At 42.7% G+C, this 24285-nt stretch overlaps 1 protein-coding gene across 1 annotated transcript in view; it reads left to right on the forward strand.

The window, feature by feature from the left end:
* LOC126188683 (fatty-acid amide hydrolase 2-like) overlaps positions 1 to 24285 on the forward strand; it is a 441285-nt gene that overhangs the window by 343680 nt on the left and 73320 nt on the right. The gene's annotated exons all lie outside the window — the stretch shown is intronic.

The raw sequence follows: 24285 nt of genomic DNA on the forward strand, positions 1-24285 counted from the left end.
CGTTGCAGGTGATAGGGATAATAGCGGGTGTCATACACATAATCGTAATTTGGCTTACACCGTGTTGGCGGAGCATTCGCCTGGAGCAATTTCTAAGTTCGTCTCAATATCCTGTAGAAACTGGAACTCCAAATCTAGTGCACGCACAATGTGCCGCCTCCCGGCACGTTCGTCTGTCTGAAAGGACCCACGATCACACAACCGCCCAAAAAGGGCTTGAAATGTGATGTGGTTGGTGTCTTTGAGGTTACTTGTTTTGGTGTAGCTGTGCTACCTCTCGACTGTTTCCATCTGCTTGGCCGTACACGAACACCATCTCGCCTTGTTCACGAAATGAATACCGGACCATTCTGCTGCTTACAGTACGCTGTGTCAACCACACACCCTGCAACACACGGCACGTCGTTACAAGAACTGTCATTCGTCAGCGCCATCTACCGTAGCGACGATGCATTTGGTTCAAATGGCTCTGAGCACTATGCGACTTAACTTCTGAGGTCATCAGTCGCCTAGAACTTAGAACTAATTAAACCTAACTAACCTAAGGACATCACACATATCCATGCCCGAGGCAGGATTCGAACCTGTGACCGTAGCGGTCGCTCGGTTCCAGACTGTAGCGCCCAGAATCGCACGGCCACTCCGGCCGGCGACGATGCATTTCCGGACACATGCTCATCAGACCTTTTTTCCTCCATTTTCAGTCAGGAATCTGTCGTCATTGTGTCGGCTATATTAATGTTCACCCTGTATAAGCTACACCAGTACAGCTACAGTTTGCCTGGCTCTTGCTTTGCTTACTGCGTAATGTTTGTGCTTTTATATGACTCTGATAAGAGACCTTAGAATATTTTACTGATTTGACTGTTTCATTGAACTAGGCTGATGCACTCGAGCGGCATCAGAGCTTGTCACTAACATCAGCTTATTGCTTTACCCAGACATATTTTTTACGTCCACTCACCTGTCACTTCAGCCTCTAATTTCTGTAAGCTAGACAGTTTTGTGGGGACAACACCTCACAATAATCAGTAACGTGGTCAGCTAACAAACATATACAATTAAATTTCAGCCACTTGCGGCTTATATAAAAGACAATGTAAGACCTTTAGTCAACGACATGGTTATCAAAGACGCAGTCAGAGTTCGAACTAGACAAAGAAGTGGAAGAAAATCAGCCTTATTAATACTGCGATGCCAGGTGTTCTGCCAGGTTGTTGTTTCCATATTATGTACAATGTTTCGATGACCGACCCTGCGAGAATTGCTGCTGCCTACTCGCTGCTCTGACTCCACCCAAACCGCAAGTGCACATAACAGCAAAACTCGCAGCACCTGAAGAAGATGAAATACTGTGAATGAAGTGGAAACAACATCTCGATGGAGCACACGGAAGCACACCATTAATCAGTAGTTCAACCTAAGAGCTCAAGCCAACCGTACTCTTTCTTTAAACGATTTAGGGGAACCGACTGAAACACAGCTCTGGATGGTCATAAGGGGATTTAAAAACCGTTTCCCCGGAATGCGAACTTGAGTGAACTAACTGCTGTTCCACGTAGCTCGATTTATGGATTATTAGCATCATGAACAGAAATAGGTACCGTCATGCTTACGGGCAGGCTTAATTTTACACATTTGTTTTTGTAACATATCACATTGGAGCAAAATCCTCTTTTATGCAAGCAAACTAATCCACAACATATTACACATCATCCAGTTAAGCAGTCTTCAACATTTGAAGTTCTGTTCCAATGCATTTTATGAACGTATAACGTAACGTCTGAAATCCACATCCACGTCCAAGGCGGGTTTCGAAATCATAATCTGAGCTTTACGAGGCAGAAACTTTATCTCCAGATAGGTTAGTCGGCGCCCAGTCAAATATTCGATAGGTATCTATTCTATTTCTCAAACAACTATATACAATTGGCCAAATGTCTTCAAGGAGTTCAGATTCGGTGAGCCTGTATGAGTCAGTCTATGATATTATTTTGATGTATTCGTGCCTTTCGAGCATCACCACCGAATATACTCTGTGTATTATTTACAAAATGACACACCTTCAGTTGCCGTCAGTGTTGCGTTCCTTGGAAACATAAATATGCACATCGAGAGCTTACCTCAAACCAAACGTTCGCACGTCTACATCTGCTTTTTTCGAAGCATATATCAAGGGTCCTCCTCTGGTCAAAAGAAGGTGCTGCTGACGCAGGCCAATGGTTGAAGCCAGTGTGCCCTTGAAGCCTTCTTCACCTGTTAGCTGAGAAAACACGGTGGTATTCGTGTGTTTGATAAGTGGCTTCAGAAGCATCCTGTTTGAGCTCTCCTCGTCATGAAGAGAAGACTTTTCAATATAAGACAGCAGACAGTGACAAATGTTAAGTGTTTGCACTGACAGTCGAGGACATATTACGTAGGAGCTGTCTGAGATGAAAATAGCGTTTTCACTATTGTGCGCCACAATGATACGTAGTAGCACCTGTTGCTCGAAGCTGCCCTATCAATATTGACTCGACGGAACATATTACGTGTAAAGAGAAGAGCAGAGCATAGTGCTCTGAGCACTATGGGACTTAACATCTGAGGTCATCAGTCCCCTAGAACTTAGAACTACTTAAACCTAACTAACCTAAGGACATCACACACATCCAGGGAGGATTCGAACCTGCGACCGGAGCGGTCGCACGGTTCCAGACTGAAGCGCCTAGAACCGCTCGGCCACACCGGCCGGCAGAAGCAATGACGATGCTCATTCTTCAGGCACAGAAGACTGATCCAAAATGGCTTAAAACATCTCTTTAATGTTGTTCAGAATGAAGATGAGCTATTACTTTTAAAAAAAAAGCAGTTTCCGTTTTACGTGGTTTCATTAACGGAAAATAAAAAATAAAGCAAATAAAGGCGACTACTCCGTTTGACAGGCCGAGTCATGTGGTTGAATTTCAGTGTTACAGATATTAGACGAACACTAGGAGTCAAAAGGATCGAAAAGTGCCCGTGGGCGCGAGGTTTTGATAACGTAGCACTACTCAGTTGGGAAGAAATACGATATGAAATAGGCTGTGAGCATTTTGAAGAACCCACTGTAGCGTTAACCTGAAGAGATCCAGGAAACTACCACGGAAAACTTACGCGAAAAGATTCTATTCCTCCAGAAGTTGAGTCAACCCCGCCCGGCGGCATCGGAGTTAGCTGGCGCAGCTACTGCTTTCCAGTAAAATGGAGGACCCGCAACTCTTGACCTCTATAGTTGCAAGCCACTCAGAAAGATGTCGATGTTCCTCGATAGCTAAAAAGATCGAAACTAGTCACGCCAGTACTGTGACAAATCCGTCCCTGCCAATGTCTATCGCCTGATACGTTTACCAAACTGTTTTCTGTCATTGGTTACCTTCATATGCAGTTTAGACTCAAAACTACGTCAACCACCAAATAATATGGTCTTTGCGCATCGGTGATACAGCACTTGTGAGAATTAGAGTATGTACGTACTATGATCATCTACATTTTCAAAATATCGATGTTGGTCATTGAAACGTGAGTGTGACAGTACCAATATTTACATCCTTGAAACAGTGAAATATCGAGGTCAAAAACAATATGTTGTCCTTGATGTTGTAAAAGAAATAGTAATTGTTAAAATGGCTAATATTTTTTTGTCGCTTAATCGATTCTTCTGTGAACAAGTTTCATTCCAGTACAAGAATTATTATGGTAACTCACGTGTTGAATTCAAAAATATCCAGCATGAAAACACAACAGGTAATGAAAGTCTGAGCAATAGCAACATAACAAATTACGACGCACGTAATATCAACTGAATACGTTACATTTACCCAGATCAGCGTTGATTGATACTAGATTCAAAATCATACACCTTCAAGATGCTTCTACATTTCATAAGGAAATCAAAACCGTTATTTATTTGGTTGTAACTACTGAGATGACTCTTAGCGAAGGCTAATATCATACTGATATATTCTAGAAAAAAATGAAACTGAATTCAATTTGTGAACTAAGAAGTATATAGCACAACCAAAAATAATTTTCAAACTGGAACAGAAATGAGCGTACCATCATAGATTTAAATGCTATCTGGAAGACCGCCTTCTCGGCGCTAGACATCCATTAGAAGTACTGTGGCTTGTCCCTGCAATTACCTTACCATAAATACAAAACGTGGTAGTAAATATTTGCCCTCTGTAATCAAATCGGTAGCTTTCGAAAGACCGTTCTCAAAAGCGGGATGAATTCCACTGTCTATTCGATTCTACATACAATATGCTAAAGAACTGCTCCACTTCTAACAAGGATCTATCGTAGATGAATAAAGTTTTCAAAATGATTGAAAAAAATGGGCAAATCATTTCAATTTTCAAAAAGTGTCGTCGAAAAAATGCTTACAACTATAGACCTATATATCTACGTCAGTCTGGTGTATAATTTTGGAATGCGTCTTATGCTCGAAAATTATAACCGTTCAGCCGATTGAAAATATCCTCTTTGAGAATAAAAACGCATTTCGTCCGCCTCCATAGCTGAGTGGTCAGCGCAGTAGAATGCCATGCGAGGAGCCCGGGTTTAATTCCCGGTCGGGTCGGAGATTTTCTCCCCTTTGGGACAGAGTGTTTGTCGTCCTCATCATCACTTCATCCTCATCGACACTCAGCCGGCCGATGTGACCGAGCGGTTCTAGGCGCTTCAGTCTGGAACCGCGCGACCGCTACTTTCGCAGGTTCGAATCCTGCCTCGGGCGTGGATGTGTGTGATGTCCTTAGGTTAGTTAGGTTTAAGTAGTTCTAAGTTCTAGGGGACTTATGACCTCAGATGTTAAGTCCCATAGTGCTCAGAGCCATTTGAACCATTTTTGAACACTCAAGCCGCCCAAGTAGCATCAACTAAAAAGGCTTGCACCAGGCGACTGGTCAACCCGGCGGGAAACCTAGCCACACGCACATTTCGTTTCAACACGAATTCCGCAAAACAAAGTTCGCGTGAAACCCAGTTCGCTCCGTCCGTAAACGACGGTGACTGGTGATCAGATTGCTGTCGTTTTCCTAGATTCCGTAAGGCGTTTGATACTCTTGGCTAATGAATGAAATTTTAGAGGACGGAATACCAAATAAGCTTTGTTAATTGAATTGAAAAGCTCTTAACAAATAAAACACAACAAGCCATTCTTAAAGCATAGAAATCTTGGGGCGTGTGCTTTGGGCATACCTCAAGGGAGAGTTAAAGGCCGCAATTTTTAAATTATATAGTGCAAAACATCAGAAGTTCCATTTGTCTTTATTCGACGTCCACGTGCAATTATCACTCACGGACGGCATGTGGCAGCACTTGCAATGGAGGGTATATAAAACGTGTCGGGGGAGGGGGAGGGGGGACGCGAAAGCAGTGCACTCATTCTAATGCGGAAACGGAGCGATTTATCTTACGCCCAAAACGGCTAAGTTTGTGCACTGTTCGCGTGCCACTGTGGTAAAAGCATACTGTGCATGGCGAAATGGCGCTATCCAAAACAGGCGCTGAGGGAAGTGTGGTGCACCATTGGCCATATGGGCGAATAGACGTGCAACTGTTGAGCAACTGACAGCCCCAACAAGAGGCTACAAACAACGACTCTATAGCGACAGCTCAGCGAACTTTTCCGCCTATGGGATTCCACAGCAGCTAACTGCTGTTTATCGGCAACGAAGGCTGGAATTTACAGGCCAGTACCGCAACCAGTCATCTTGCCGAAGGCTGGAATTTACAGGCCACTAACGCAACCAGCTGTCTTGCCGAAGGCTGGATTTTACAGGCCAGTACCGCAACCAGACATCTTGCCGAAGGCTGGAATTTACAGGCCACTAACGCAACCAGACGTCTTGCCGAAGGCTGGAATTTACAGGCCACTAACGCAACCAGACGTCTTGCCGAAGGCTGGAATTTACAGGCCACTAACGCAACCAGACGTCTTGCCGAAGGCTGGAATTTACAGGCCCCTAACGCAACCAGACGTCTTTCCGAGGGCTGGAATTTACAGGCCACTAACGCAACCAGACGTCCACTAATTGGTGACCAGTGGCCTTTTCAGATGAATTACGTTTTATGCTCCATCGGACAGATGGTCGTTGGCGTATACGGTCCTGCAACAATCGTCGGACAGGTCCAGGGCAGATGAGGGAGCGTTATGGTCTGGGGAATAGTTTCGTGGCATTCACTAGATGATCTCGTCGTTCCGGAAAGCACAACTGATGCTATATATGACGGTAGTATCTGTTCCCGAAAGAACAGTTACCGTGGATGACCATGCAGCTTTGCTAGAAATGAAATGATAATTAAATGGACACCCTAGCTGCAAACAGGCGTTGATGTACTTCATTGGGGACATGTTGAAAATGTGTGCCCTGACCGGGACTCGAACCTGGGATCTCCTGCTTACACGGCAGACGCTCTATCCATCTGAGCCACCGCGGGCACAGAGGATAGTGCATCTGCAGGGACTTATCCCTTGCACGCTCCCCGTGAAATCCACGTTCCCAACATGTCCACACCACTACATTCGTAGTGCCTAATAGATGTTTGCCCATCATACTCATTACTCGTGGCAGATTCTACCAAGTCCCGTACGAGTTCGGGCATAGCGTGTGCGTTCGCACAAGAAGGTCAATTGCCGGGAAGCCATATTTTAACTATATATGACGGTAGTATCTGTTCCCAAAAGAACAGTTACCGTGGATGACCATGTAGCTTTGCTAGAAATGAAATGATAATTAAATGGACACCCTAGCTGCAAACAGGCGTTGATGTACTTCATTGGGGACATGTTTTTCGTTATTATTCTTATGGCTGTTTTTTGGAGTTTGAAAATTGTGTTCATATTTTGTGCACTTGTTCCCCAAATAGAACGTCATAGCTAATAACTGAGTGTACATATGAATAACATGTAACTAATTATCTATATACAAAATTAAGTTTGTGCGGAACCCTCAGTGCGGGAGTCCTTCTCGCACTTGGCCAGTTTTTACTCCAGCCTAAAAATCATTATTTAATCTCCATATTAAACGACGTCGATAGTTTAGATTCGCTTATTATCGATCATAATTGTTTAGATGACGATGTAGATATCGAAATCCGTATCAATGACTAACCAACTTCGCACATCGCTAATTTCGACGCTCACTTGCGCCGACTGTTCGTGTGCATGCCTCCAGCATCTGCTGAAGGAAGTCTGACATAACAAAGCGAAGGAGATAATCGTTCAAGTCCAAAGCCGCGACAAGTCATCGCTGGTGGCAGGGGAACTCGGAGGCTGCCGCGTGGCGGCAGCACCTGTTACGCCAGCAAACGGTGCCGCTGCTCGCGGCCTTGGCTGGGCGGCCTTGTCCCCACTGCGGGTAGCGTGCTCCGACATCCCAATCAGCTGGCAGTGCGGCCCACCGTACCGTGGCCTGTAGCCGTCCAGCTGTCGCATTCTGTACTCCGCCAGTGACACCTTTGCAACGGAAACGTTTCTATTTACATCCATACCCCATCACCACCACTAACCGTACTACTGGATGGTTATAATTATTAAATTACGGTTACTCGTGGAGGTCCTATATGGGCAGTAATTATCGTATGACAGGGAAACTAGATAGATATTGTAGTGCGTTAATGCGGAACCGATTTACCCTGGAAAAAATAGTCCTCATTTTTGCCACCAGGTGCAATTCTGGCGCTATACAGCTGCCCGAGATTAGGGAGCCTGTATAGGGAGAGAGTGGCCAACCGGACGATACGGCGGCCATTTTTCTGCCAAACTGCGGGCGGGACTTTTGAATGGCCAGTAGTGGAGTACATACTCACCGAATCAAAAACACAAGACAATATGGCGAAATCATTCGTTAAATGCCTTTCTTTACAGCTATAACATACTCATAGTAGCCTACTACGTACAGCACAGGAGAATTTGATACAGTGGCTGTAAAAATTATTCGTTACTTGCATTTATCTCCTTTGAGGTTCGTTTACTAGACATATTGTAATGAAAGTAACGTAAATATAAAAATATAGTGTATAGCATTTGTTATGTAGCGGAAGTGCATAACGCTAAAGATTTAACGTACGTGTATTACGTCAGATGAATGAAAGTCGTAAGCAGTTGTTTACTTGTGACATGCAAAAAGTGTGAGACGTATTAGTTATACTGAATACCTCTTGTAGGCCGACCGGAGTGGCCGAGCGGTTCTAGGCGCTATAGTCTGGAACCGCACGACCTCTTGGGTCGTAGGTTCGAATCCTGTCTCGGGCATGGATGTGTGTGATGTCCTTAGGTTAGTTAGGTTTAAGCAGTTCTAAGTTCTAGGGAACTGATGACCTCAGAAGTTAAGTCCCATAGTGCTCAGAGCCAATACATCTCGTAGATAACAAACGAGAAAGATTACAAAAATCGGGTAATGTTAAATGTAGGCTACTGTAATAACGACCAAATATAACAAGAAATCTACCGTATCCCTTCTACCCCACAGTAAGTAGGCTTATTAAAAACTGTCTTCAAGAGTACCTACAATTATTTACTACGAATAATGTTTCAGCAACTGCAAAAAACGTGCTTACAACTTGCCTGCGTCAACAGTCAGACAATAATACTGAAACCAAAATAATGCCTAGTGTTATTCGGAACGAAATAAAGTTTGACGCTACAAAGTTGAATGAGCATGGCACAACAATTAGAGGAACTTTCAGTTTCCACCAAGGACTGTCATATATTGGCTTCATAAAAGCTTGTGATGCTACAAGTATGCACGAACTGTTAAAGAAATAAGAGCTTAAAAATGCAGTAAATTGTAATAGGCCTACCTGTTTTGCGTGACTAAAAATATTTTTAAAAACTGACACCTTAAAATGCTAACATGCGAAATCCACCTTCGCCTCTATTGGAACAACCAAATGCAGCACAACCTAGCATCGTTTACGAACGTCTGCAGAACGAATTACAGATGTTAAAAACAATACTGTACAACTACTAACGTGTCTACTTCAAACATGTAGGCCTACCGACTTCATCACAAAACTCTTCATTATTTCAACTCGTATTTAAGATCGCAAACGCTAATTACGTACTAAAAAGATATACAACTAAATCGAACATGCATGCACAACGCATAACAAGTCTCTCAATAATTCAAATGTCTTTTAATCGTTTCCAAAAGTCCTCTGAACTTCAATTCAACTCAAAGGCGCGGCGAACACAGGAAGCGCGAGAGATGTTTGGCAGAAAAATGGCGCCAAAGCTAATCAACCAATCACGGGCAACTTCACCTATGGCCACTCTCTCTGTATACAGGCTCTCTAGCCCGAGATAAACTCTGCAGCCCTTTTTATACGTTTGGGGCCAAACGTAAGCAATTGCCTGGCGAATTCCACTTAAAAGGCAATGTGTGTAATGTCCAGATTGGTGTTATTTGCAATTAAGGACAAAGCTTCCTTATATGTTTCATATTTTTTGTTTGGGAGCAAAATAATACCAAGGGGAAATAGGTTTTTCATTTACGCCATGAATTATAAATATTTGATGGAAAAGCGTAGGCCACTTTTTGAGCGTCCTATCTATAACTGACATGAGAGACTCACAGTATCCCTTTCAGAGTCGTTCACAAATAAAAAATTTCACACCTGTTCGGGTAGAAAACATTTCTCGTCAGTGCATCATGTAATTCTGGTAAATTATCGAGCAACTTCGGACGTTTATCGGTTGTGAATCCTGGATACATCAATGTATACTACACATTGCTCGTCACAAGTAAAGCGGACCGTATCTCAACATGTATTGGTTTCTGAACATATTATAGGAACTTTTCTTCTAGTTTTGATCAATACTAACTCCTACAGGAAATGTGACACTTTATTAAAAATACCCTTATGTAGAATTAAGTAATATCTTTGTAAACTTGTCGTAGGAAGTCCAGTTAAGCTGTTTTAAGAGCAAATTTTTCTGTAATGTTCGAGCTCTTTTCTTGTAGTATCACCCATGCACTTTCTTCTGGAATATCTCTTTCTTATGTACAGTCAGTTTGGCGATTGACTTTTGCTAGCGACCTCCCTCGACATTGAATTACACTTCCTTAGATTCCGTCGCTAATGATGTGGTCTCGATGAGGAGGTAAGTCTTCATCTTATTTCTTTTCCTATGATTCTTCCGATCATTTTCAGTCTGCCTTCACCGATAACTACACTTTGGTCTTTGAAACCAAGGAATGTCTCTGATTAATCCATTCTTGGTTGAAATGGCTCTGAGCACTATGAGACTTAACATCAGTCCCCTATAACTTAGAACTACTTAAACCTAACTAACCTAAGGACATCACACACATTCATGCCCGAGGCAGGATTCGAACCTGCGACCGTAGCGGTCGCGCGGTTCCAGACTGAAGCGCCTAGAACCGCTCGGCTCCTGCGGCCGGCAATCCATTCTCGGAGGATGTGCAGAGCAGAACACACGCAATAAGTAACGTACTGAAAAGATTCGTTTTATGTAAATTTCAGTCACAAACACACACACAAACGAAATGAACGTATAAAATCAGATGTCATTATGTATTTTCGATATCAAAGATCGTACAGTTGGCTTGTGAGTGAGTCCAAACGATGCAAAATGGTCAGTCCTTTAGGATCGAGTTTTCCGTATCATTGTGGCCTGCACTGGCTGCTACAAAGAAGGTGGGTCGCTCTATGTAAGAAATGGCTCTGAGCACTATGCGACTTAACTTCTGAGGTCATCAGTCGCCTAGAACTTAGAACTAATTAAACCTAACTAACCTAAGGACATCACACACATCCATGCCCGAGGCAGGATTCGAACCTGCGACCGTAGCGGTCGCTCGGTTCCAGACTGTAGCGCCTAGAACCGCACGGCCAATCCGGCCGGCGCTCTATGTAAGAGGGTTACACACAGCGACAGGAGGATACTTGACCACGTAATTTGGCTATAGCACATGTTGGACACTGTTTTATCAGAAGAAGCGTAACGGCCCATGAAGCTATGTCGTCAGCGTTGGCGAGACTCTTGAAGCAACGCAATGTTTGTGGCCATCAAATGAGTTGACAGTTTGACACGGTCTACTGGTGGCACACATGCGTTGGCTCCAGTTATCAACGACCAGAAACCATAAACTTCTCAGACTAGAGCTGTTTAGCAGATGCTCTTAACTGACGAGTAGAGTGCGTACAAAATACCTCGGCTCGTACCTGCGCAAACGGCGATAGGATTTAAAAATCCCGTCCACTTTCTAGGGTCATAAAACAGCATGGATTTGAATTCATGGGCTGGCGTTCTGTCAGGACATCTGTGTACCTCTGCTGTAGCACAGAAAACATTTTGGCTGCGGTAGTTTAGTGTCTCTGCCCACAGAGGACAGTAAACAACAGAGAGTCGTAATCAGTGGCGGCTCGTGAGTATACATTCTGGGTGTTCACAAATTTTTAGATTCAGATAAATTTTTGGAGTGTGAAATTAATAGCATCTGCTGTGCAACAGCTATGCTTATCAAAAAGTTTATACAAGTACAGCCACTGCCAATTTTGATGACAACAGTAATAATAATAATAATAATATTCATAACTTCTCTGACAAAAGAAAGAATTTTTTTGTGGATTTTTATTGTTAATTACAGTTTAGGGCAATTACTACGAAAGTGTAAGCTTTCGCAACTCTCCATTTCGGATTTTTCTGTAAGTGGGAGTTTTCGTACTGTTCCATTTTTTTGGTTAATTTTTTTAAGATCCCTAACAGATGTATTAGTCCACGAACTTACTTCCGGGCTGAAAATCAGATATTCTTACGCTGCACCCACACAACAGCTTGTGGTAACTGTACACTTCCATGTTAACGCTCGCTTGTAATCACGCTTATTTGATATCGTCACTCTTGCAATCAAAGGATCTGTCCTCGAAGGCCTTAGTTCCTTTGCGGCTTACTTTTCCCGGTAATTTACTTTTCCGTTCCCAGAATGACATTTTCACTCTGCGGTGGAGTGTATGCTGATATGAAACTTCCTGGCGGGTTGAAGCTGTGTGCCGGACCGAGACTCGAAGTCGGGACCTTTGCCTTTTGCGGGCAAGGGCTCTACCGACTAAACTACCCAAGCACGACTCACGACCCGTCCTCACAGCTTTACTTTTCTGTTAGTATTGCAAACGGATTCAACATAGTTCCTGTTTACACTGCACACGAAAGCCGATTCCCGCACAGTAAACAATCAAAACCAAACACAAAGTGCCGTTTTTTGGAAATGATTAAACTCATGTAGTAATGCCAACAAACGAGGGCAATTGATTAGAATACAAATGAGCCGCTGAGATCGATGAGGGCCTAAAGCACACTGCCGTCGATCCCGTATTTAAGTGAATATCAGAGAAACCAGTGGTACAGCGTTTCGTAAGTTTTCATTAATACAATGTGGGCCTACAGCACGGATAAACCTGACTTACCGTAAGATCGATAGATGTCAGAAGTGTGAATAAATGTACAATCTTACAATCACCAGAGATGTGCTTTAGGCCATTATGATTCTCATCGCCTCAACTGGATAACTGTATGATAAAATTCATAACTTAATATGCTATAACTCATTCAGAAACTCACAAAACAGGTTTACTGCCAGTACAGCTTTAACATATACTGACGTCGTATCTAATTTTACTACAGTATATAGTGAGAGAATTAGCCTATCTGACATGTGTACTGTCATCCAGCAGGATTTATGCCGAGCGAACGGGGATAAAAGTCTGGCGCAGTGCGCTACCTCCTGGTGGCATTGATGTAAACTTCTGCTTGAGTGGTAAGGGCTAGCTGTGCACACTGTGGACCGTGCACATTGTTTATCAAATCATAATGTATTTGGCCGATAAGGCAATTACGTCACGCGAGTTGCGTATGCGCAAAAGCTCCTTAAAATGTGCACAACTGAAGGTGTGCTCACGACTGTGATGCCAAGTTTCGCGGACTCTAGAGAGGCAGTAGCGCTGTAGATTGAAGTGCTGTATCTTTCCGATTGCAGCATCTACGTTACGTTTAACAGCATTCAGAGAAAAATAACCAATAAATCCGTAAGGCGTCGAAAGTTATGGTGTTCACATGCCCTTGTCCTCTTACACAGCAGCCACCACTGGTCGTAATGCTGTGTTGCTTACATCGTCCTAAGAGTTTGTTGGCCCTAATGACGTGAAAGAAAGTTATTGTATGTCGTTTCACGTTACAATCTGGTTTTGCATTGTTTTAGTTAATGTAAACTAATAATAATGAAATAATGTTCTTTGAATTTAAGTAACGTTGTAAAATGTGTAAGGATATTTCTAGTACTGTCAGGACATCAAAGACATTTTTGTGCACGAGCGTTTTTCATTGCACGTGGCTTTTTTCGCAAATCACGACATAGTTACATGCTTATCACTTTGCTTGAATTGTTTATTTATCACTTACGTTAAATTAACATGTTCATTTATCGTGGTACTATGTTTTTTTCCTCAGATTCATTAATGTTACGAGAAGAGTAATTTTAAAGCTGACAAAACGTACGAGGAACAAAAACTCAGTGGTATATTTCGATAATTACGTCCCTTCGTTTGCTTGAAGTTCTGAAAGCATACGACAGTTAGAACAGAAAGAAATGGTATGCCTCAAATGACAGAAGACACATAATTAAAATGAGTTGGCTTTGACCATAGGATTGCTAATTTGGGTATATCTGTGTTCAAGTGGAAGGACAGTAAAACTTTTGACACTTAACTCCTATCGCCATGGGAAAGAAACAGCCACTGCTGCTAGAAAGCAAGAGTGGTGCAAAGGTAAATATTCCTTGTCTCAGCTTAGAGATTAAATGAAAGAAGCGAGAGGGGCAGATTATGCAGATCAATTCAGATCTTTGCACATTGTTGATCTTAAATCGCCATAATTGTGGCACAGAATATTCTGGGCTATTATTGATACAGTATATATCAATGGATATGCAGTTTATTGTAATTTGTATGAAACAGTGCCTGTCTTACAATCCAGAAGACAGGTTCCTCTGGGGTTGATCGGCAAGAAAAAACTGGAAGTGGTGGAAGAAAAGGGAAAAAAATTTGAAGGGCAGCACCAAGAGACAGTCCTGGCATTATGAGCCAAAGAAATGGTAAAATGAAATAGTTTTTCTCTGCCTAAGTTTGTTACCCTAAAAAATCAGAGGAGCGCATTGGACGGTGTATGTGAAAAACAGAGGACGTTGAGAACAATATTTAATCACTACCGCACATAAAACGCAAAATGTGTAAAGTTTTCCTGTGCTTGACTGAGAAGAAATCGATTTTCGGTGTATATCATGATATAATAATAACTATGTTCTCTGTTTTTCATAACTACTTCCAAAGTGTTACTAAGTAAATAACGTTACCAGATACGATGATTATGTCCTGATTGGGCGCAGAAGTCCCACTTGTGCTTTGTACTTAAGCAAAATATGTGTATTACAAGGCACTACTCTATTTTCAGTTGCTTTGGTAATGTTCTTACCAAATATAAAATCCTTTATCACAGTTTTTCATAGATGGCCAGGAAAGGGTTAACAGGTTACTTCAGCACAACAAAATATTCGACGAAAACGTACATACTTTCAAAGCCAACAGTTTCTCACTGCAGCACTGAAAAAAGGGAAAGGACCAATCAAAGAAAGTCTGACCACTTGGTGTCATCAGGAAAAATCACGAAACAAAAAAAAGGTAAAAAAATGTAGCGAAGCAGATAACCTTGCTTACTACAATGCTAACAATGTAATATAAAGAAGCGGAATGATGTGGAAATCTTGTGTCAGTCCCTTGGCAAGCTGTACATTAATGTCACGTAAAAATAAAATGTTCTTCCTTTTGGGCATCTTTCTGAAGTATCGAAGCCTTGGGAAGTATTTGTACCTATGTTCCTCCTCCCCCATTACTTGTTCTCTTTATTGAGTGACTGGAATAATTAGCGGCTTGTACAGTCCTCTCAAGCAGACTTTATAACGAAATTTCGCTTATTCCTTTGTCTCTTCCAACAAAAATGTAATAGTGTTGCACATAATCACAGGTGCCTGAGTGTGAAGAACTTTCACTGGGCCTATAGCGCGTAAGACTGCAGTCCCATGATACGTAGTAAAGAGACAGCAGCAAGAACGCTCAAGAGGTGCAGGTCACTAGATGACACTCAACTGAGGTAGTGTCCCTTTCAGAACAACGGGATGAACTCACCCATCGCTCATGATAAGAATGCGTTTCTGATGGGTTATCATATTATTTTGCGCGAACTCGTAAGTATGAGGTTGCGATTAGTGTCTCCCTCCAGAAAGCTGGTGCTGACTTAGGAGGCAACGAGGAAATTGGAGCAGGCCGGAGGAAGCGGAGGTGGAAGTCGTTTGTCCAGAGTAGAGCAGCAGTAATTGTCAGCTAGTAATAGCGTAAACTCTATTCAAGAATCACAAGAGGAGGAGGTGTACTTGGAAAAGGCCTGGAGACACAGGAAGATTCAATCTAGATTCATCATGGTCAGACAGAGAATTCTGAAATCAGATATTGGATTGTAAAGCGTACCGAGGAGCAGATATAGACTCAGATCACAATTTAAAGGGGAGATCGAAAAGTTTCCGTTTGCGGGCGTTGTTGCAGTGTGTATGCAACGTTGCACGACTCCGATGCCGGTATCTAAGAACCTATATACAAAGGTTCAGTGTAGCGTTCGTGTCTTTCTAACGTGCATGTGGTTAATGCAGAAACGTGAACTACGGCGATGTTATTACCAAATGCGTCCGAACAGGACCAACATGTTGTTTTTTCTTTTCTTGGCTACCAAAGGACAAAAACCGTGGTTCGACACAAGACGCAACACTTTCCTTGCCCACACTGCTGCAGGCGAAGAAAGCTGGTGGGAGACACTCAAGCACCCGCCTATAGCCCTGGTCTCTCCCCATGCGATTATCACGCTTTCGGCCCCTTAGAAAGGCCCTGAAGGGGCTGTAGAACGAGGATGTGCAGCAGGTAGTTACGAACTTCTTCACGTAGTAGAACATGGTGTTTTACCAAACGAGTATCTTCAAGATCGTTTGTCAGTGGGACGATTGTTTCAATGCTCATGCCGATTTGGCCTGATTGGCATACCGATTCTGGACTGTACGGCCTTCGAACGGAAACTTTTTGATCACCCCTTATAGTAATGACGAAGAGTAGACTGAACGTTAAGAGAATATGCTGGAAGAATTGGTGTGGAAGGAAGTGGGATACCGAAGTACTGAGGAACGGTGCTAAAAACGTGGCTACTCCCAATAGGAATATCACAGTAGGCAGTTCAGTTGAAGAGGGGCGGTCATCTCTAAAAAGAGTAATCTGTATACACAAATGGAATGTTCACTCAGAGTCTAGGTATGGTCGCTAAAATAGGAAATGTCTCGTAGTGCCCAAAAAAAAAAAAAACGAGTCCCGCGAGGCAATGGTCAGTGGTAAGCAGTGGCTCCACATTACGACGGCTGAGCAGTTCGACGACGTCCAGAGAGGTCGTGGTCGGCGGGTGAGCAGCGGTTGTACGGTGACGGCAAATCAGCTCGCGAAGTGCACGGAGATGGACCCACGATGGAAGGCAGCGACCGCTCGGGAGCGACGGCGAGGCGACTCGGTAGCGTGCTGCAGGCAGAGTCCTTCGAGGCTGTGGTCAACGGTTGGCTTGTCCTCGGCCGGCAGATTGTATGCACGCCCGGCGGAAGACTACACGGTCGGATTTTAGGGGGCACGTGACCGGCGTAGGAAAATAGTACGGTGATTGTGGTGCCTCCTTGACGCCGCTGTATTGTGCGAAGCTTCCCGTAAGTCTGTCGGTATATATGTTTATGTTTGCCGACAGTGGATGTGGAGTCTCTTAGTGCTATAATCTGTGGCGAGCCAGTCGCTGGCAGGCTGAATGTCTTGCGGTACAGCCGAATTTCAAAGGGGCAACGCAGTGGGATAACCACAGGTACAAGGAAGGTGATTGCGAAGAAACCTTGGGTAACAGAAGAAATACTCAAACTGATATGCGAAAGAGGTAAGTACAAAAACATTCAGGGAAATACGGGATTACAGCAATATAAATAACTCAGGAATGAAATAAATAGAAAGTGCGGAGAACCCAAGGCGAAATGGCTGCAGGAAAAATGTAAAGAAATCGAAAAAGAAATGATCGCCGGAAGGATTGACTCAGTATAGGGTAAAGTCAAAACAAACTTCGGTGGTAACATTGAGAGTGCAATTGGAATTCCGCTATTCAACACAGATAAGTGAAGGATAGGTGGAAAGAGAACACTGAAGGCCTGTGTGAAAGAGAAAAATTGTCTGATGACGTGATGAAGAAAAAACTGTAGTCGATATGGAAGACATAGGAATCCACTATAACATAATTTAAAAGAGCTTTGGAAGACTTGAAATTATATAATTTCTAAAATTATTGGAGGAAGTGGCAACCAAACAACTATTCAAGTTGGTGTGTAGAATTATGATACTGGCGGGATACCATCAGACTTTTGAATAAATGTCATCCACACAATTCCAAACATAGCAAGAGCAGATAAGTGCGAGAAGTATCACAGTCAGCTTAGTTCGTGCATCGAAGTTTACTGACAAGGATAATATACAAAAGAAAGGAAAAGACATGGAAAATATTGAGGCGATCAGTTTGGCTTTAGGAAATGTAAAACTCCACATAGGCAGTTCTGACGCTTGCTTGATAATGAAAGCAAGAGTGAAGAAAAATCAAGACAAATTCACACGATTTGTTGATCTGGAAAAAGCGGTCGACAGTTTAAAATCGTGCAAGATGTTAGAAATTCTGGAAAAAATAATAGTAAGCTATAGGGAAAGATGTACAAGAATAAAAACGGAACAATAAGACTGAAGGACCAAAAACGAAGCCTCAGATTAAAAAAGGTGTAAGGCAGGGGTGGCGTCTTTCGCCTCTACTGTTCAATCTATACATCGAAGAAACAAGAACAGAAATAAAAGAACTGCTCAAGAGAGGTATTAAAATTCAGAGTGAAAGCATATCAATGATAATATTTTCTCATGACATTACCATCCACAGTGATGGTGAAAAAGCATTAGAATATCTGTTGAATGGAATGAACAGTCTAATGAGTACAGAATATGGACAGAGGGTAAACCGAAGAAATACTAAGGTAATGAGAAGTAGCAGAAATGAGAATAGCGAGAAGCTTGGCATCAAACTTGGTGATCACGAAGTAGACAAAGTTGAAGAATTCTGCTACCTTGGAAACAAAACAACCCATGACAGCCGAAGCAAGGAGGACATAAGAGGCGGACTACCACAGGTATAGAGGGTGTTTCTGGTCAAGAGAAGTCTACTGATATGGAACATAGGCCCTTAATTTGAGGAAGAAATTTCTGAGAATGTACGTTTGGAACATAGCATTGTATGATAGTGAATTATGCACAGTGGAAAAACCGGAACAGAAGAGAATCGAAACGTTCGAGATGTGGTGCTACAGAGGAATGTTGAAAATTTAGTGGACTGATAAGATAAGGAATGAGGAGGTTCTCCGCAGAATTGGTGAAGAAAGGAACCTGTGGAAAACACTAACAAGAAAACGGTACAGGATTACAGGACTTTTCTAAGGCATCGGGGCATATCTTCCATGGTACTGGAGGGAGCTGTAGAAGGTAAAAACTATAGAGAAAGACAGAGATTGGAATATACATCCTCAAATTATTGAGCAGTAGGGTGTAAGTGCTACTCTGAGATGAAGAAGTTGGCACAGGAGACGATATCGTGGAGGACTACGTCAAACAAGTCAGAAGACTGATCGGATGCCGACTTGTTGACTAGTAGTGCTCTGAAACCAGAATGACACTGTCGTTTTTTTTTTTATAGGAGACTATGAGCAAAAGGGGGTGGCGCTCAGTTGACAAAAAAGAAGCGAAAAATACTTCTACCGTTCCTCTGAAACATTTGTTGCATATCTGAACATCTATTTGTAAGGTAAGCTGTCTTCATCCTCAAATCATTGCCAGAAGTGAAACAAACGGTAAATAACGAACAAAATCCTGGGACCTGCTGGGTATCGAACTCCAGAGCTTTGTATTCGAAGTCTGGTACTTACTCACAAAGCCATGCCATTTCTTTCTTTTTTTTTTTTTTTTTTTTTAATCTCATTTTGTTCGTGTTTGTTCGTTGCTTCTGCTCGTGGCGGACGTCGCAAGACACCCGTTTCAGTTCGTCGTTGATCAATTAACTCAGTTTTTTTTATTACAGAGGGCAGCTAACCCTCTGACCGAACACGCTGAGTTAACCGTGCCGGCTTATTTTGGAAATGATTAAGCGACACCGTTTTGATGTAACTAAATGTAATTTATACCCAATTACGACTGTAAAAGTACTCTCAGAGAAAATCCCTCTGTATGTGGCACGCGAAGAATACAAAACCACAGCCGCTGTGAATTTCTTGAGGGAAGACATTTTACTGCGTAGGCTTTTTTATTTTCAAATAATCAATTTACTTCATAATTTAGCAATTAGCTAATTTCGTCCCCTTTGGCATTTATATAGCATCACACCAGGTGCAGACGTATGAAACCGGAATTTCCATGTAGATGGTGCTAGCCGTCAGTGTACGGTCCGTGACACCGCGTCTGCAGCGCCTTCTGCTCCAGTGACGGCTAACGACGAATGTCAACACACATTAACCCAAGTTCCATACTTCGGTATCCGTTTCAAACCCATAAGCATGTCGAGTTTTGTGCCTACGAACTACGATTAGCGGACAGCATTATTTTTCTGTTATCATTTGAAGAAAACTGCAGCAGAATCGCATCGAATGCTTATCGAGGGCTGGCCGCTGTGGCCGAGCGGTCATAGGCGCTTGAATCGGGAACCGCGGTGCTACTACGGTCGCAGGTTCGAATCCTGCCTCGGGTATGGATGTGTGTGATGTCCTTAGGTTAGTTAGGTTTAAGTAGTTCTAAGTCTAGGGGACTGACGATCTCAGATGTTAAGTCCCATAGTGCTTAGAGCCATCTGAAACATTTTGAGCTTGTCGAAGCTCTCGGCGAACATGCTCTTCGGAAAACACAGTGTTTCGAGTGGTTTAAAAACTTCAAAAGTGCTGATTTTATGCGAGAAACGATGAACGCGCGAAACCATCGAAGAAGTTAGAAATCAACGAATTGCAGCATTATTGGATGAAGATGATACTCAAACTTAACAGCAACTCACGGAACAATTGAATGAGACGCAGAAAGTCGTTTCTCTTCTGTTGAAAGCTTGGGAAAGGTGCAGAAAGTGGGAAAATGGGTTCCGCATGAACTGAATGAAAGACAGCAAGCAAATCGAAAGACCACTTGTGAAATGCTGCTCGCCAGATCCAAAATAAAGTCGTTTCTCCATCGAGTAGTGACAGGTCATGAAAATGGATATATTTTGAGAATCCCAAGCGTCTTAAGTCATGGGTGAATCCAGGCAAACCATAGACATACACTGCAAGACCAAATCGCTTTGGAAGTCAATGCTCTGTGTTTAGTGGGATCAGAAGGGTGTCATCTATTATGAGCTGCTAAAACCTGGTGAAACCGTTAACACTGATCGCTACCAAAAGCAAATGATTGATTGAAATGGAGCATGACTTGAAAAACGACTGGAATATGGAAAAAGGCAACACAAAGTCCATGATAACGCCCGATCACACACAGCAAAAAGGGTCAGGGAAACGTTCGAGGCGTTCAGTTGGGAAATACTAGGGCATGCGGTTTATTCTCCAGACTTGGCTCCGTCCGATTATCATCTGTATGCATCATTGAGACACGCTCTCTCTGAACAACGCTTCAATTCGTATGAAAATGTACGAAAATGGCTCGCTGAATGGTTCGCTTTCTAAAGAACTATTTTTTTGGCGTGGCATTCATAGCCTGCCGGAGACGTGAGAGAAATGTATAAATAGCAATGGAGATTATTTTGAATAAAATACTGTTTATGACTTTCATACTTCTACATCTGGTATATTGCACAGGTGTGAGACAGGTGTGCCCTATCACGACTGTGAGAAGCCGTTATTAAGAATACCATCACATGTTGCTTCCTCCACCTTCCTCCACCCAGATGTGTTGAATACATGATGCTACGTACGTATATGCTTACGATGTTTTACTGTGAAAGAAGTAACACAGTCAGCATGAAAATGCCCAAGCAAGCGAAATTAGCTAGTGGATATATCATGAAATAAAGTGATTATTTCCAAATAATACTGCTTATGCAAGACATTAAAAAGATTTCAGATAATTTCCTTCTGTTCTGCATGTCTAGTCCCTCTGAAGCGCAGAAAAAAGGATAACTTCCAAATATTTTTACAGCCAAATGTATTTTCAGCCGGAAACAGAAGGCAATCGGTTCATTTCATCTGTTTGAACATCTCGCTTTTCGTGTCCAACTGGAACCGAGCCAGACTGTGCATTGGTAGGACACTGAACTTGTAGTTGGCAGGACGGCGGTTCAAATTCCAATTCGACCACGGAGATTTTCCTGAACGGCTCGAATGCCAGAATGGTTCATTTGAAAAGGGGAAGCCAATTTTCTTCCCTTTTCTACCCCCATCCAAGCTTCTGCTACGTTTCTAATTACGTCCTCCTCAATGCAACGCTAAACCCTTATCTTTCTTCCTTCTTTCCTTTGTCCAGCCAGAATAAGTCGGAGACCATGACTGAACACGGGCAAAACCTCTGCTCCAGGAAAATTCTTTCCATGACGAGCACTGACTCAAGTTGCAGTAGACATGTGAACGTTATCGCCAGTAGTTTAGTGAGTGCCTAAATATGGCTTCTCGGACGAATACTGATGTAACCTATCATACGGATACTTCCACATGTGTGTTACAGGGTTTCGTGATGGTAGCAATCTAGGAGGCTGCATTGTTGAGAGACGTGATCATTAAAATGGTTCAGTTGCTTAGCAACGATCGTTCAATATAAATTGCCAACTAAGTTCGCTGAGCTAATCGTCTTGAATTACTTGGATTAATCTAGAGCAAAGTGCTCGATCTATATCCTTGCTAGAATAGCCATTCTTCCCCAAAGTTGACTGTAGATGTTCAATCTCATCTTTTAAATAAACAGGTTCACAAATTTTGTACGCCCTGTCTACCAAGGTTTTCATTATACCTCTTTTTTTGCCTATGGTGGTGGTTTGAATCTTTATGTAGATAACGATCAGTATGTGTGGCCTTTCTATACACCTTATGGCCCAACGTTCCGTCCCGTCGTTTAACCACAGACACATCCAAGAAATTCAATTGCCCATTCCCTTCCGTCTCCATAGTAAATTGGATTTTCGGATTAATGCTGTTTAAATGTGTCAGGAAGGCATCCAACTCCTCTGCTCCGTGTGTCCATACTACGAACGTGTCATCGGTATAGCGATACCATCTGGCTGGCCTCTTACTGGCAGTTTTCAACGCCCGTTGTTCAAAAGTCTCCATAAATAAGTTAGCCACAGCAGGACTAAGAGGACTGCCCAAAGCCATCCCGTCAATCTGTTCATAAAAGTTATTATTGTGTTGGTTGTGGTGAGGCCGTGTCAGAATAATGCCACAATATCGGTAGGAAAAATATCCGCCACGCATAAGATAGCTTCGTTTACCGAAATCATGGTAAATAACGAAACAATATCAAAACTGACGAGGATATAATCCAGGCCCACGCTCTTTTCCTTTAACTTGTAAACGAAATGAGCTGAATTTTTAATATGACTGTCTGTCCTACCAACATAAGGCTGCAGCAATGAGGCAAGGTGTCTAGCTAACTCGTGTGTTGGTCCGCCTATAGCGCTGACAATTGGCTTCAACGGAATCTCAGGTTTATGCACTTTGGGTAAGCCATAAAGTCTAGGTAGATACGCTTCTGTTTTACAAAGCAGCTTCTTATCGTCGGAGGCGAATGAAGACGCTTTCACCAGTCGATTGGTCATTCTTAAAATCTTCATAGTCGGATCTTTCTGGAGTTTTTTGTAATTGGAGGTAACCAAAATATTGATTTTTCCATGATAGTCCTCACTGTTCAGTATGGCGGTGGCCTTACCCTTATCTGCATTAAGGACAATAATGTTTTTATCAGCATTTGTATCCCTCAGCGCCAAAGGAAGGCGGTCGATTGCTTTCAATCGAGAATGTTGGCATTACCAAAGACATTAAATTCCATGGAGAAGAAATAAAAACTTTGAGGTTCGCCGATGACATTGTAATTCTGTCAGAGACAGCAAAGGACTTGGAAGAGCAGTTGAACGGAATGGACAGTGTCATGAAAGGAGGGTATAAGATGAACATCAACAAAAGCAAAACGAGGACAATGGAATGTAGTCGAATTAAGTCGGGTGATGCTGAGGGAATTAGATTAGGAAATGAGACACTTAAAGTAGTAAAGGAGTTTTGCTATTTGGGGAGAAAAATAACTGATGATGGTCGAAGTAGAGAGGATATCAAATGTAGACTGGCAATGGCAAGGAAAGCGTTCCTGAAGAAGAGAAATTTGTTAACATCGAGTATTGATTTAGGTGTCAGGAAGTCGTTTCTGAAAGTATTCGTATGGAAGTGAAACATGGACGATAACTAGTTTGGACAAGAAGAGAATAGAAGCTTTCGAAATGTGGTGCTACAGAAGAATGCTGAAGATTAGATGGGTAGATCACATAACTAATGAGGAGGTATTGAATAGGATTGGGGAGAAGAGAAGTTTGTGGCACAACTTGACAAAAAGAAGGGACCGGTTGGTAGCACATATTGCGAGGCATCAAGGGATCACCAATTTAGTATTGGATGGCAGGGTGGAGGGTAAAAATCGTAGAGGGAGACCAAGAGATGAATACACCAAGCAGATTCAGAAGGATGTAGGTTGCAGTAGGTACTGGGAGATGAAGAATCTTGCACAGGATAGAGTAGCATGGAGAGCTGCATCAAACCAGTCTCGGGACTGAAGACCACAACAACAACAACAACAACAACCAAAGACAATCATATAGCCGACGCCACGTGATCGACAGTGGCGCCGTCTGTACTGCCTACATAATCAGCGCTTCCTTGCGTTCTCTTCGTAGTTCGCCGCTGTACCTCCGAGAATGTCTCCCGCAGTCGGAGACGAAACGTCAGGGGAGAGTTTAATACTTCGACCACGGCCTGTCAACCCGAAAGTTTTAACTGAAGACAGTACCGGCCGTGAAAGCTTACACTGTATGATCAAGAATAGTAAATATTATAGAATATTACACCAGTGTCTTGTGTGTTTTCATTCGTA

Source organism: Schistocerca cancellata, chromosome 5, assembly GCF_023864275.1.
Source record: "Schistocerca cancellata isolate TAMUIC-IGC-003103 chromosome 5, iqSchCanc2.1, whole genome shotgun sequence".
NCBI classification, from domain to species: Eukaryota; Metazoa; Arthropoda; class Insecta; order Orthoptera; family Acrididae; genus Schistocerca; species Schistocerca cancellata.